The following is a 14,028-nucleotide window of genomic DNA, read 5'->3' on the forward strand; positions in this document are numbered from 1 at the left end:
TGTTAAATTGTATGAAAAAGAAATCCATCAAAGGGTAGACTTGAACAGATAAATCTGTATAAAGAAATTCATAATCTCACTACTAATCAGGTAAATGCAATTTTTCACCCATCAAATGAGCAAAATAAAGAAGTTGAATAATAAAATTATATTTATAGAAGATTATATCCAGAAACTGAACATACACCATGACAGATCAAATACATAAAACAAGTCACAATTAATTCCAAACAATTAAAATCCTAAAGAATAAGTCCTCTTATTTTAGGAAAGTAAAATAGAAACCATTGTTTTAATCTAGAAAATAGTCAAATAATTGAAATTTAAACAATGCATTACCAAATAGTCCATGTGTCAAAAAAATTCAGAAGAGAAATTAGAAAATATTATGAGCTAAATGTGAATTGAAACACAGCACTTCAACATATGTAGTGTGCAGCTAAAGCAGAGTTTAGATAGAGAATTGTAGTTTTAAATGCCTATGTGAAAAAATTTAAAGGATTAAATTCATGTCTAAGCTTCTACCTTAAGGAGCTGGAAAACAGAAGCAAAACAAACTTTTAGAAGGTAGAAGAAGTTAAATAAAAACAAGAATAGAAATCAATGAAATAGAAAATTAACATGGAGAAAAATCAATTAAATTATAAAGATTTTTTTTAAATAAAAAGATGAACAAAATTGATATATCTTTGGTAAAACAGCAGAAAAGAATGTGGGAAAGCAAATTGCCAGTATTGTTTGTGTAAAGAAGGTATTCTGGTAGAAATTAAATAAATATTGTGAACATTTTATGACAATAAATTTACAATGCACATTAAGTGGGAAACTAGAAATAAAGCTGACACAAGAAATAGGAAATATAAATAGTGGATATTTATTAAAGAAATTACATTTATAATTAAAATCTTTTTATACAGAAAACTAACAGCACACATAACTTTACTAGTGAATTTAATCAAATCAAACATTTAAGGAACAAACTAATACTAAGAAAAAAATATAACCTTCCAGAACAACTTGCTTATCATTACCTCATAGTAAAATCAGTCAAGAACTTTTAAAAAACAACAAATAATGAAATAATAGGAGCCAGGCCTTTTACAATATAATAAAGGAGCTACAAATATTGAAAGAAAGCTAGAATAGATTCTGTGACTTTGTGTTAGAATAATTGGTTTAAAGGCATGGGTTTTAATATATATATAGGTAGATAGAGAATAAATGTATAAATATGTGTGTATGTGTGTCTATCTATATATAAGGAAGCATTTATTCAAGGTTTAACATGAAATCATACAAATAAAATCTATAGAAACATAAATCCACATTGAATCATAACACAGCAAAGGATAAGGTAAAAACAAAGAAAAATATGGTGTCTATATACAATTGGCATGAAGATCTGTGCAAGAATGGGCCTTCCTTCCCCTGGCTGCCGGCACTGCCTTCGCTCCGGCCCAAAGTCGCCTTTCTGCCTTCCCACACTGCACAGAAGCCCGGAGCGGCTGGGGTGGTGTGTAACACCTCTGACCGCTTGGCACCTGCATATGCAAATTAACCCACCATCTTTGTTGGGTTGATTTGCATACCCACTCCTGATTGGCTGGTGGGTGTCACAAAGGTACAGTCAATTTGCATCTTTCTCTTTTATTAGTGTAGATAGACACACATATATACACATATTCATACATATATAAAGAGCAATAAAATTATATATGTATATAATTCCTTCCTCCCTTCCTTCCTTCCTTCCTTCCTTCCTTCCTTCCTTCCTTCCTTCCTTCCTTTCTTTTTTCCTTTCTTTCTTTCTGATCTCTGTCCACTGAGAGGGACTAGGAGTACTAGCACTTCAGTAGCACTGAGTATATATAGCACCCAGTTCTTGGTCTCTAAATACCACTCCATTCTCAATGGAATCACAGTTCTTTAGACAAATAACTAATTCCAGAGTCATAGTGTAAAAACAAACACATGAACAAGATGAGCCTTAAATTAATATATGATGGGGACACAGAATTCAGGACTCTCACTGCCTAACTTGGGGCAATTTGAGCTTCAAAGTAAATAATATAGTTATGGATTATATCTGTTGAATAAAATAGAAACCCATGAGTTCAAACTGATGTAAACATATAAATAAATAAATAAATAAATAAATAAAATTTTTCTTACAGTCGAATACTAAGTAAGTAGGAATGAGGAAATTAGAAAATCACCCATTTCAACCATCATCATAATAATTAATTTGATAAGTCACATTAATGAATACTAAAATGTAATAGGTAAAAGTAAAAAGAGAAATGAGATTTTACATAATCTCCCCCACAAAATAGTTATCAATAAAAATGAGGGAAATATGTAAAATTTATTTTTGCAATGGAAGACAACATTTTAATCAAGTGATCAAAGTTCCTACCAGAAATAGGATAAATCAACATCATATTCCACCAGTCATAATGCAATGAGACTAACATAGGGTTAATTATGTTGTATTTCAGCCTAAAGTTATTAACTTGAGTCTAATCAAGGAGAAACATCACACCAATTTAAGTTGAAATGTTCTACAAAATAAATGTTCTATAATTATAAAACATGCCCAGGTCACTAAAGTGAAAGAAAATTTGAAGCAATTTTCCAGACTTAAGAAGACTAAAGAGACCTGAAAAGTAGACACTATGTATAATCTTGGATTGGAATCTTCTGCTAAAAAGAACTTTATTGGAACAAATAATAATACTTTTATGGAGTCTCTGGGCATATTTGTTCTTTGTACTATTCTTGAGACATTGATAAAAATTGAAAATTGTTTCATTTTTTTAGGTAATAAGAGACTGTTACTTCCACCCTAAAAATGAGAATGTTAATAAGCTATAAAATTATAGCTTTGTAAAGACCATGAGAGAGCTAAGAACTCAAAGAAACCTAATGAACTAAATTCCAGGGGGGCGGAAATCCAGTTGAAAAAAGACCTGTTTCTAGTTTCTTTCATCTCTGGTGAAATTTTCAGAGGAGGAAAATTTACCATGGACAAAATAAACTAAACTTTTAACAGTCATATGTGGGCTGAGCTGATAGATTAGAATAGCTCTTGCCACAGAGCAAGTCTATATATAACACCAACTTTTTCCCATGGGAATTCAATTAGTGCATGAGAGTAGTGTACGAAAAACTGGGGACACGGCATAAGAGGTAAGAGAGAGACCACCTGAGGCATGCAGGATGTCCCTCAAGTACAAGACATTGGTTGCTGAAGATTGAGGGAAAGGTAGAAAATATGAGAGAAATTCTTCCTAGAGACTCATTCATCAGTAGCATTGCATTGGCCTTCTAACAGCTTGGGGCAGAGAAAGAGGGCAGTGAAAGATCTTCTAAGAAATGGAACAACTAAATATAACAAGAGAGCAAAAAGAATTCCTCAGTGAACCAAAAAGCTTGCAGTTTGAATATAAATCAGAGAAAGATGTCTCAGAGATCAGGAAGATGACAACTGGGTTGTAGAGCATAAAGATATCTCATACAACTTGCTCCCAGATTCCTTTTAAAGGAAATTCTGATCACATGCCCACAGCATTTCAAGTAAGTAGTGAAACTAAATGAAACAAAAGCTGAAATTGCCATGATGCAGGTCAACTACAAATTAGATTAATTTAGCCCCCCCCCCCCATTAAAAGCCTGACAAAAGAAGAAACATATCTTTATATGATTAGAGTTAGCATTCAGTACTTAGAATTAGCACATCATTGTCTGACATGCAATAAAAGTTTATCAGATATGAACAAGCAATAACATGTGACTCATCAAGAGAGGAAAGAGTCAGTAGAAGCAGACCTAGAGATGGCTTAGATATTTGATTTACAAGTCAAGAACTTTAAGATAATTATGATAAATATAATAAAATATCTAGTTAGAAAAGTACAATATGAGTGACCAGATGAAAAATTTCTCCAGAAATATGGACACTGTTTAAAAAATAATAAATATAAATACATGATATTATATAGAAAGAGTTAATTTAGAAGGGAAAGGGGGACATATGTAATACTTTCAATAATAAAATTTTTTTTAAAAACGAGTTAATTTAAATGGGTCTACCACAAATAGGACACCATAAAAAAAAGGGGGGGGCAGTAAACCTGAAGAGTGAAAACTAGAATCCAAACTGAACTTAAAAGAGAAGAAAAGGTAAAAAAACAAAAAAAAGTGGAACAGAATATTTACATCATTAACAAAATAGAGGACAAAAATTATATGATCATCTCAACAGATGCAGAAAAAAATTATTTCACAAAACTCAACACATAACAAATTTTTTCAAAATATAAATAGAATAAAACTCTCTTAGTCTGATAAAAGGTATTTATAGAAAACCTACAGCTAATGTCATACTTAATGATGGAATGCTAAACACTTTCTGTTAAGCTAGAGCCTAAAGCAAGTATGTCTGATCTTATTACTTCTATTTAATATTGTACTTATCCAATCCAGTGTAAGAAGACAAGAATAAAGGCATAAAGATCAGAAAGAAAAATGTAACACTTATTCTATTAACTGGTAACATGAATATATGTATAGAAAAACCTATGGAATCTACATAAAAACAAAACCTTAAAGCTAATAAATAAATAAATATAATAAGACTACAGAAAATAACACCAATAAATAAAATAAATTTTATTTCAGATACTACAAATTATAATTAGAAAATTAAATTTAAAAAATACAGTTTACAATAACATAAAAATTAAACATCTCAAAATAAATTTAATAAAATAAGTATAGAATTTTTACAATGAAAATTCCAAAACATCTTAGAAATTGAAGACCCACCTGAGTAGAAAGATATATTAAGACTCAGTATTGTTTATAAGTCCATACTTTGAAATTTATTTATAAACTAAACTTAACCCCAAAATCCATGCATGTTATTTTGAGGAAATTATATAATACATCAAAATTATATGGGAAAATTCCAATAATTTTTTAAAATAATGAAGTTAAAGACCCAACCCTATTTAATCTCAAGATGTATTAGAAAGCTATACTAATCAAAACAGTGTTGTATCAACAGGGGGATCCTACCTAATAATAGACAAATATGCAAATTGACCATACCTCTGACACACCCACAAGCCATGCCCACAAGCCATGCCCATCATCCAATCAGAGCGAGTATGCAAATTAACCCAAACCAAGATGGCTACCGCCACAGAGAGCAAGGTTCCCTAGGTAACAGAGGAAGCCAAGCTTTCTGCCAGCCGTTGCAGGCCTAAGCCTCCACTCAAGCTACAAAGTTTCAATTATAGAAGGTAAACAAATTCAAACAAATGGCGGCAGAATGGAGCTTGAGAGAGCAGGCCAGGGTTGCCGCCAGCAACAGGGGAAGCAAAGCTTTCTGCACACCCTGGCCAGGCCCACCCACTTAAGGCAACAAAGTTTCAATTATAACCCCAACACAAATGGCTGCCGGCCTCTGAGGGAGCCCCAGGCTTAGCTCTACTCCAGGCTACAAAGTTTCAATTGTAGAAGGAAAATAAATTCCAGATACCAAGGCCTCCCCTTGGGTTGCCAGGGGCCGTGGCCAGCCTGCAAACCACCACAGGCCCCTCGCTCAGGCCGCCCCACGCCCCAAGGGAACCCCCACCTGATCTGGGATGCCCTTCAAGGCAAACCAGCTGACCCCCACCCCTGTACCAGGCCTCTATCCTGTCTAATAAAAGAGTAATCTGCAGATTGATCATCACTGCAACACACAATATCGCTGCCCCATGTGGTCAAAGATCCTGCCCCCATGTGGACACAAGATGGCCACCACAAGATGGCCAGCAGGAGAGGGCAGTTGGGAGGCACCTGGCCTGCAAGGGAGGGCAGTTGAGAGGGACCAAGCCTGCAAGGGAGGGCAGTTGGAGGTGATCAACCCTGCAGGAGAGGGCCGTTAGGGGTGACCAGGCCGGCAGAGGAGGGAAGTTGGGGGCAAACAGGCTGGCAGCAGAGTGGTTAGGGGGTGATCAGGCTGGCAGGCAGAAGCGGTTAGGGGCAATCAGAAAGGCAGGCAGGCAAGCAGTTGGGAGCCAGCAGTCCTGGATTGTGAGAGGGATGTCCGACTGCCCGTTTAGGCCCAATCCCACCGGGCAGTTGGACATCCCTTGAGGGGTCCCATATTGGCAAGGGTACAGGCTGGGCTGAGGGACAACCCCTCTCCATGCATGAATTTCGTGCACCAGGCCTCTAGTAGGTATATATATTGATAACTCATTTTTGATAAAGGTTCAAAGTGCAGAAAATTTGGGTCTATTTATTGACTCTGTTATCTTTTATTAATCTATTTGTGTATCTTTACAGCAATAGCCATATTGTCTTGATTGGTGTATATTGAGCTTTGAAATCAGATTGTCTGAGTCTCTCATTTTCAAGAATAACCATGTAAATATCTACAGATTTGGGGGGAAAAGGCAGACCATCTTCAGCAATTAACTTTTCTCCTTGAGAGAATCAGCTTCTGGCTTATCCCTGCACTCTGGTCAAGACTAGATGCCTCATAATGAGACACTAGGTGACCATAAAGATCTATACTGGCTCATAACACCAACTGATAGACTGGCCAACTGGTCAGAATCTTGAAATATATGAAGTAGGAAGATTAACCTTTTGCACTCGGATGTCGAGTGTGACTCAACACGGTTAGCATTAGAATAAAGGAATCGAGAAAAAAGCAAGCGAGTGCAAAGGGTTAATGAAAGGCAGTCTAGTAAAGTTTTTGTGTGAATGTACCACTCACAATGAGCACGAAGTATGGAAATATTCATAAATTCTTTGCATGGTTATTCAAGGTTGCTTATTGCAAAGAAAGCTCTCAATAATCAAGTGGACAAGATGCCCCATTCTGTGGATGTAAATCAACTTTTTCTTGTGAACAACCTCAGTGTTTGTTTAATGGGCTTATATTCAAAGCAGGTGTGGTTGTGCGATGAGGTCTATGCATGAGCTCAACAAGATGGATTTTCCCTCTCCACAATTTCTGCCTACTGACATAACTGGTTGCCCAATTACCAATGGCATGGATTAAACATTAAGCCCCATGTTTTCAAGTATTCCTCTGGATGAGAAACCATTCTCCACTAATTGATTATATTGGACCTCTGCCACCATAGTGAAAAGGACAATTTGTCCTTCATGAATTGGATAATTATCCCGTATATGCATTTGCCTTCTTTGGCTGCAGTGCTTCTGCCAGATTCACCAAGAACAAATTTATAACAATGCTTTATTGTTGTCATGGTGTTCCACACAAAATGGTTTCTGGTTCAGGAACTAATTTTACCATAAAAAGTACAGTAATGAGCTCCTACTTATGAAATTGATGGATCATATCATATATTCCTTTACACAGAAGCAGCTGGCCTTATAGGTTATTGCCATGTCCTATTGAAGACTCAGGTATGGTGCTTGCTGGAAAGCACCATCTGCAAGGCTGTAACAAGACCCCATAAGAATCAGTCTATCTTTGAACCAATGATTTATACGTGGTGCTTTTTAATTCAATTGCCAAAACACATAGATTCAAGACTAGAGACAAAAGTGGGAGAGGTTCTCCTACTATCATACCAAATAATCTATTCACTGAACCCTTGCTTCCCATTCCAATAATTTTGAGCTCTGTCAGTTTAAAGGTCTTCTCAAGGAAGGAATAATTTCACAAATGTAAGCAATATATCCCTGGTAACATGGAAGTTGAGACTGCCACTTGGCAAATTTGGGCTCCTTATACTACTGAATCAATAGGCAAAAATGTATTGAAATCCAGTTATTAAAGGGTAATATACACTCTCAAGGCAGAGAAGACTATGCCTGGAATCCAGGGGATTCTCTTGAACACATCTAATTACTTCAAGTTCAATAGTAGGTGTTAATTAAAGACCACAGTAATGAATAAAGGCAAGACCACTAAAGACTCAAATGTTTTAGGAATGAAGATTAGAGTCTCCTAACAGGTAAAGAACTCTGATTCTCTAAAGTGAGGAAAAGGGGAATCTGGATTAGATAATGAAAAAAGTTATAAATACTATTTACAGCTTTATAACTACTTACTGACATGAAGACTATAATAGTTATACCCAATTTTTCCCTTGCTGGGGAAGTGTTCAAGCAAACTCCACATAATTTTGATGGTGGGGGTAGAGGGGAGACTAGGTAATAATATAGTTGAAATATTGAAAGTCAAACACGATCAGAAGATTTGCTATTCTAAAAAACATGTCTTTACAGAAAACCTGAATAAACACTTCCCCTGAATAGACACATGTCCAGGTGGTCAATAGACACATGAAAAGATGTTCAATGCCACTTACTGTCAGAGAATGCATATTAAAACCATAATGAGATATCACCTCACACCTGTCAGAATGGCGATCATCAATAAATCCACAAACAACAAGTGTTGATGAGAATGTAAAGAAAAGGGAACCTTCGTGCTCTAGTGCTGGGAATACAGATTGGTACAATCACTACAGAAAACAGTATGGAGGGTCCTCAAAAAATTAAGAGTGGAACTGCCTTATGAACCAGTTATTCCACTTATGGGTATATATCTGAAGAACCCAAAACACTAATTTGAAGGAATACATGCACCCGTATGTTCAGTGCAGCATTATTTACAATAGTCAAAATATGGAAGCAACCCAAGTGCCCATCAATAGACAAATTATAAAAAAACAAAAACTGTTACATATATGTAATGAAATATTACTCAACCATAAAAAATGAAATCTTACCATTTGCATGGATGGACCTAGAGGGTACTATGCTAAATGAAATAAGTCAGTCAGAGAAAGACAAATACCATATGATTTCACTTATATGTGAAATCTAAGAAACAAAATAAATAAACAAAATTGAAACAGACTCATAGACTCAGAGAAGAGGCTGATGGCTGCCAGAGGGGAGGGGGTGTGCAGTATGAGTGAAAAACATGAACGGTTTAAGAAGTACAGATTGGTAGTCACAAAACAGTCATGGGGATGTAAAGTATAGCATAGAGAATACAGTCAATAACATTGTAATAATATGTATGGTGCTAGATGGGTACTGGAAATATCAAGGGGATCACTATAAAGTATATGATTATCTCTCCACTATGTTGTACACTTGAAACTAATACAAAATAATATTGAATGTAAATGAAATTGAAAAATAAACTTTAAAAAGATGCTAAATAAATAAATAACAGACCCCTATTTTACATATTTTTTACATATATAGGACATATTTTATATATTATATATTTCTTTATTATCCGTTCATACATCTCCACGAGGAGAGCATGAATGTGTCCTGTCAACAATGGCCTGCCTCTAAATCATCACACTGTGGCATCCTGACACCTGGCCTTTAAGTTTCTGAATATGGCAGCGCCCTAAATCTGAGGGAGACCCTTTTAAATCATGACCTTAAGGAAATATCAGAATGAATCATTGTCTCAAAAAGGAGTATCCCTTGCTCTTATTCTGAACCTGGACACATTTCCTTGCATGTCCTATTTATATTAGTGTCTGTAACCTATCTGACAAAAGAGAAGGAAAACTTATTTTCTGCATCTGCTTTTCTCAGAAACTAGGTGTCTCTGAACTCATCATGGAATCAAATAGTTTACCCCTGTGAGCTTTCCCTAAATGGGCCCGTAACAAATTTCCCTTTTTAGAGCAGAGCAGTAGCCAGCATAGTAAGAAAAACTAGATTAAAAAAAAAAATTACAGAATGGAACCTGAGAATGGCCACAGCTAAATTGGAAGAAGAGGATTAGACTACTCACATGTATGTGACTTAATCCATTCAAAATTTGAACAAGTCCTTGCTCCCTGAATGTTCCCAAAAGCACCACCTTGATAACGTTGCTGCTATATAAAGAGAACGAAGCAAGGCAGAGCTGCACTGGCAACCAGCTCACTCACAGTAGTGATTCAAATGAGCAGACAGACTCAAGTCAAGCCAAGGCAAGTCACCACCAGCAACAGAAACAGCAGCATAAGTACATCCAAGTAGCAGCCAAACTCCTAAATGAAGAAAATCCCCTGTCAAATATCACCTTACAACATTCAATTTTGTATTTTACTTTTTTTGTCTGTGATAATTATCTTACTTCTGTCTTTGGAAGTATCCTCAATTGTCATTGTTTTCTGAAATCCTTAGGAAATTAAAATAATTCTCACATTTGGGGTAAAAAGAAGGAGTTACCCAAAGAGACTTGAATCTGACCCCTTGGTAATTATGGTCAAGAGGTTAGCAGAGATGAGGTATTTTGTAAGTTAGAGTCCAGAGAGAGGATGTGACTTCTCATCAGCCACTGAGGTGGGCACTGTGCTTGCCCAGCAGGGACTCTCATGGTTCACACTGTAGGGCATCTCAGTGTATAACATGTTCACACTCAAACACACATTCTCCCCTTTTGAAGTTTGAACCAGTATCTTGCTTGTGTCCATCCAGGACCTCCCAGTCTCTCAACAGTGACTTATTAGAGATTTCTACTGCATAAAGTTCACTTGACTCCAGACAACAGCCACCAATAGTCCCTGTTCCACATATCCAGAGCCCTGTTGGGAATGAGATCAATTCAGCATTGGTTGTTGTCATGACAAACTATAGAGGGAGTTTAGGGTTATGTCTTCATGTAATAAAAGACTAGTTACAGTAGGAAAATGTGTGAAAAATCCTGATGGTCTAAAGATATGGTTATCAATCAATATTTTGTCCTTTAAGACTTCAGACAGGTAAAGCAGTTTTTTGTGATGACAAGTGAGATCTAAGAAGGCTAATAAATGACAATGCTTTATCACCAGTAAAATTGCTGGCTTAATTTAAAAACCAAATGGACTCCCTGCTTACCCATCCTCACCACTCCTATCCTCCTCAGACCACCTGAAAAGAAATAGGTGTTTGGACAATAAAATACTGTCTAGGATTTTACACTGGTCTGAGTTTAGAAAATAAATTGAATCCCTGTGGTCACTGACTTTTGACAAATTATCTCCAAGCAAATTGAGAAAAAATTTGGTTAATCCTGTCACCAACCAACCATAACACCTTCTCTTCTTTTGATGGGAGGAATACAGTGGTGGAGCAAGAGACCAGTAGTGTTTGGGGAAATTTTCTTTTCATGGAAATCACAGAAATAGTTTTCTTAAGTAAGTCTTTCTTCTGGCTGAAATATGTAAAACTAGTTTGTGGTAAGTGGCTGGGGAGTTTTAAGGAACATGCTTCCCTCTTAAACTAACAAGATACAGTACTTTGCTGTGATATGAGTGGCCAAAGAGCAGTTTGGGTGGAAGTTTTTGGAATGAAGGTCAAAGAGCTTTGAAACCAGGGCTGTTGGATGGCTTGTCCTTATGGTCATTGGAGCCTCATCTGGTTATACAAGGACCTGTATAGAAACATAATAAATGCTAATAACTCCTATGTGGTCACACAGAGTTAGGTATTTTATACATATTGGCTCTAGTTCTGACAACTATCCTTCAAGATAGATATCACTGTCCCAAATGTATAGGCTAGAGCCAGACATTGTTATCTTGAGTGAATGAGTGGACGTGATGTGGAGGTTGTAGATGACAAAAGTAAGAAACATAAAAGTAGTACTCTCTTGGTTGGATAATATCAATAACAAAGAAAGATGGGCTTTTACCTGATCAAAAAAGAATATGACTTCTGAGGTAGTAAATGGGAGGCTTATAGAATGCTGACTCTGCTTCCTGTCTCTGTGGTCTATTGTGGGAGAGAAAAAGCAGTTAGTGACACCCACTTAGTGGGAGGTGGTTTCCATGGGGCTGAGTCAAGTTTTCTTTGAGGGAGTGTATTAAAGATTCTCATGAGAAACAAAACCAATAGGATGTATATATACACAGAGAGATTTATTTTACCTCATGCAATTGTGGGGGTTGTCAATTCTGAGTTGTGTAGATCTGGCCAGGAGTATGGAAACCCAGGGAAATGTTAATGTTGCTCTCTCGGGTCCAAAGGTAGAATCCCTTCTTCAGGGTACCTCAATCTTTTCTCTTAATACTTTTAACTGATTGCATGAGATCTATCCACAAGCCTACTGATTTAAAGATTAATAAAATCTTAAAAATACCTGTAGAGCAACATCTAGACTGATGTTTGACCAAAAACTTGGAACCATGAAATACCCAAGTTGACACATAAAATTAACTAAGAGAGGGAGGAAGAAAGAATTATAAAAATAAGGTGAATATATGGATAGAGTGAAGTTACATAGAATTAGTATCCTGGGCCAATAGATAGAATGGGTAGGGAAAAAAAAGAAATGAAAAAGTAAAGGTATAAAAGAATCCAAGAGAAGAAGAGATTGCAGGAATTTGAATTTTGAAATAAAATAAAAGCATGGTGGGATTGATAGTTTTCAAAAGGAAGACCAGAGCGGGGAGATGTATTGGAGGCCTGAGCAGGTTAGTAGACTGAGTCTTTATCACTGTTGAAATGGAGTGTTGCTGGGGCATCATTCTGATTTCTTGGGGAAGATCTTCTCTTCCTCAGGAGCAGAAAGGGATGAATCACCTAAGTTGGAACTCAATGTCAGTACCCCCTATGGTGAGGAAACCCTATGCTCTATAAATGGACTTGAGAAAGATACAAGTCTTTGTATGCTACTTGAGTTGAAATACTAGCTACCCCAGCCTTTTCTCTGGGGTAGCTAGCCCACACTTTTAGTATTTGTATTGTCAGATTTGAGAAGCCTTTGAGATGTGAGTAGGCATGTCAAACATAGCAGACATTCTTTACTTCCCTACTTTACGTGTCTGAGGCTCATCCAGTCCACTTCTCCCAGGTCAGAATTCACAAGCCTTGCCCAGACCTGGCTTACAGGAGCCGTTCATCACTGGGATTTGGTCTGCCTTTGTCTGTGTACCTGCCTGGTATCCCATGTGTGGCTATTGCTTTTGCCATGATCCCTTCTAAATTCTTGAGAATGACTCTCCAGCACTGCCCCTTGCCTTGACCCAACCCAACTTTGTTGCAGAGGGCACCATCATGCAGCATTAAAATGAAGCATATTCTCCAGGCGTCCTCAAACTACAGCCCGAGGGCCACATGCGGGTGTTTTTGCCGTTTTGCTTTTTAATTCAAAATAAGATATGTGCAGTGTGCATAGGAATTTGTTCATAGTTGGTTTTTTTAAACTATAGTCCGGCCCTCCAATGGTCTAAGGGACCAGTGAACTGGCCCCTGTTTAAAAAGTTTGAGGACCCCTGTAAGCCCTTTCTCAGAATATTGCTAACAATAGTATTAGCTGTGGAGGCACATATACAGCAAAACAAAATCCAGCAATAATAAACCTCACTGCCCAATCTGCACTTGGGGGCTATTTTAGCTGATCCCCTGAGTTCCTGGATCCTGAACCCTGCCAGTCTGCTGAATAACTGCCTGCTCAACCTGCCTCATCTGAAGTACGTCCTACCAGTGATGGTGAACCTATGACACATTTCTGATGACACGCGGCCGCATGCCGAGGATGAAACATTTGCTGCTCCTGAGGATGAAACATTTGCGACTAGAGTCTTGGAGTTAGTTTTTTCCTCAAAGTGACACACTACCCCAGTTATGCTCAGTTTTTTGGCGAAGTTTGACACACCAAGCTCAAAAGGTTGCCCATCACTGTCTAGACTCTTCTTTTATTGACTTTCTGCATCCCCTGTTAAGGGGAATTCCTAACTCTGATGCCCCAGGGTCTGTGGGCTAACCCCACATACACACCTTATAAAGTAATGTGGAGTAACAGACAATCACGTTGGCCTGTGTTATATTCCTGCCTGCTTTTGCTGTGTGCTGCATGATCTGGGACAAAGCTTCATAAAAGAGAAATATTAATTCTGTTCTCAAAGTATTACTGTATGTGTTAAATGGAGCTAAGTCTCATGTTTGTGAAATCAAACTACCACACCAACAAACAAAGGTCAGTGCTGAGTCAATTAAATATGAATATGATGAATATGAACATGACTTTGACATCCCACTTGCATTTAC

The 14,028-nt window shown here is 37.1% G+C and overlaps 1 protein-coding gene across 2 annotated transcripts in view; it reads right to left on the reverse strand.

The window, feature by feature from the left end:
- The window catches only part of LOC114230761 (putative selection and upkeep of intraepithelial T-cells protein 1 homolog), a 45,728-nt gene extending 35,788 nt beyond the window's left edge, over positions 1-9,940 (reverse strand). For both annotated transcript variants that reach the window (XM_054721236.1, XM_028142222.2), the window contains exon 1: positions 9,806-9,940. The gene's annotated coding sequence lies outside the window, so the exon portion shown is untranslated. The remainder of the gene's footprint in view (positions 1-9,805) is intronic.
- Between the last annotated feature and the right edge of the window lie 4,088 nt (positions 9,941-14,028).

The sequence above is a fragment of the Eptesicus fuscus genome, chromosome 9 (assembly GCF_027574615.1).
Source record: "Eptesicus fuscus isolate TK198812 chromosome 9, DD_ASM_mEF_20220401, whole genome shotgun sequence".
Taxonomy (NCBI): Eukaryota; Metazoa; Chordata; class Mammalia; order Chiroptera; family Vespertilionidae; genus Eptesicus; species Eptesicus fuscus.